We start from the raw sequence: 2,500 nt of genomic DNA on the forward strand, positions 1-2,500 counted from the left end.
TTCAATCAAGAACAGACCTGGCATGTCTGCGGGACCTCTTAAATGCCAAATGTTTTATTGGCAAAGCTCACAACGTGGTTTGTGACTTCTGTGCATGAGCGATTGTTTCAATCTATCATATGTTGACATTCTAAATAAGTTAAAGCATGTGTTTATGTTGATGCAATATTAAGATATTATGGATAGTCAAAGGCGTGGCATCTGTCTATTTGGAAAATGTTTATTTATTCATTATCGAATTGTGAAATTTAATTAAGACCCCCCCTCAACTTACTTGAGAAATCTAATGTAGAGCCCCCCCCTCCTTTCCATTATTTTAACTTAAGGCCCCCCCCTCTGGTTTTAGGGCCCCCCCCTCCTGATAATTATTGCACAGTCCCTTATATTTGAAAAGCGGGTTATAGACGACTCCCTTTGGAGCCACCAAATAGGTGGTGTAAGTGTCTATAAAACAGGAAATTGCTTAAATCAGTAGCCCATATGAGCGAACAACAGCTCTATATTCCCGCTAATGAGAATCCTGCGGAGCCCGATGCGGCCAATCACAAGAAACTAACTTAACGTCATAGCGTCACCTAACCGGAATTGTCTTTGTCTTTTGCAGAAAAGGTAGTCTAAAAATAGATCGTACATGGGCTCCTGGTCTATAAAAATACTGTAACATAGGCTCAGCTAATAGTCATGGACTCTTGCTTAAATTTTCCAGATAAGTGCGAGGATCACTTCTCTCTTTCGACTAATGATTTTTATTGAAAGCTAACCGTTTTAAAATGGGTTCTTAGACTTAAATACTGTTTATCAGCGCTATTTGTAGCCAGTCGCAGTCTGCAGTCTGCAAATGTCAGACACCGGATTTGGGCAGCGTTTACACGAACGCGGTTTCACATGGACACGGTTACATGACTTCGAAACCGCGTTAAAAGCGATGCGGTTTGGAGTGTTTACACGGAACCGTGTTCGCCAGAAAATCGAAGTTGTGATGGTATAAACAAGCGCTGCACTACCTGCTAAATTCACTATTTTGAATTGAACAAAGCAAGTTTCGCGCCAAAATAATAACCGTATTCAACTCGATGCGGTTTCGCTGTTTACACGACAGTTGAAACCGCATCGTTTTGAAAACGCTCCACTTTTGGCAGCGGTTTCAAATCGACGCGGTGTCGATAACAGTCTCGGTGTCGTGTAAACGAAAGGTGTAACCGCATCGAAATCTTTGCGGTTACAAATGAAACCGCGTTCGTGTAAACGCTGCCTTGGAATCGCTGAGCGTTCTCTCCGACCTTGACAAAAAAAATTTCTCTGGCACCCAGGGTACATTAATGCTTGTTAGTGCTTGCTAACTGAGGTGAGTTTTCAAGTGCTGTTGTGTGTCCAGTTTTGTCAAATACTGGCAAAAACAAAAATTAAAACTTTGAAATGCCCACTTGGCAAAATCCTCATATCCCCCCTGAGTGACCTGACGTCCCCCCACTGGGAAGCCAATGACGTTTCCAAAAGTCCAACAGGAATCGACTCGATTCAGTTATTTTGCCCGGAGACTTCCTTCACACTTTCTCCAACGTACAACACTTGCTCAAAAAACAATTTTGCTCTCAGGGTGTTTCATTTCCCGAACCCGTGACGTTGGTCTAAGTGTTCGCTGACTTTTGTTTGTGTGGCAGAGAGAAAATTAGAGGTTGATGGAGCTGCAACTAGCCGGAAAACTGCAACATGAATATTAGAATAAACAAGCAAGATGCATATTCTGCAGTTGTGTTTTAAATATTTTGGATAAATTTCTGCCATCCGTGAGCAAAAACACAGCATAAGGGACCGTTCATTTTTTATGGGGTAGGGGGGGCTGGTGGAATTTGGAGGAGTGGAATTTGAAAATTGTATGACCCCCCCAATTTCCGATTTTTTTTCTCCTGCCCCCCCCCCCCCTCCTCATCAGAGTAATTTTTTGGAAGCCCCCCCCCCCCCCCTGAATAAAAAATACATATGGTGTTAAAAGTTACTGCAGCATTAAAATTTCGTTTTGTTACATTTCACATAATTTATTGAAAGAAACCTGAAAGCTAGAAAGCTGCTTTTAACAAATCACTCAAAAGAATGAAAAGTCAATTTCTGCTTTCTTCACTGCTGTTTAGTTGACCTGATTCATTCCTGCCTCCCACTTCGGCTTGTCCAGTTCTGAGAGTATTCATTCGCAAGAAATTGTAAAATCTCTTATCCTATTTTTAATCTAATTTTTTCATTTTTTTTCGGCTGGCCCCCCCTTTCAAGCCAATTTTTTTTTAGTGGCCCCCCCAAATCCCACCAGCCCCCCCTTTCTCATAAAAAATGAACGGTCCCTAAAAAGTATCTTTTTGCGAAGAACGCAAGAACATTAAAAAACAGCCAAATAAAAGCTACAAACGTTTACGAGCACAGGGTTAGGGTTAAATTCAGCACGAGCCTGGATTTTTCCAGGCTTAATTAAATTGCAAATGCTCAAGTTACCCCTTTCACTGATCCTTCC

At 41.6% G+C, this 2,500-nt stretch overlaps 1 protein-coding gene across 1 annotated transcript in view; it reads left to right on the top strand.

Moving 5' to 3' along the window:
- Window positions 1-2,500, top strand: part of LOC138008281 (glutamyl aminopeptidase-like) — a 38,827-nt gene that overhangs the window by 6,435 nt on the left and 29,892 nt on the right. The window lies entirely within an intron of this gene.

Source organism: Montipora foliosa, chromosome 6 (genome assembly GCF_036669935.1).
Source record: "Montipora foliosa isolate CH-2021 chromosome 6, ASM3666993v2, whole genome shotgun sequence".
In the NCBI taxonomy this organism is placed as follows: Eukaryota; Metazoa; Cnidaria; class Anthozoa; order Scleractinia; family Acroporidae; genus Montipora; species Montipora foliosa.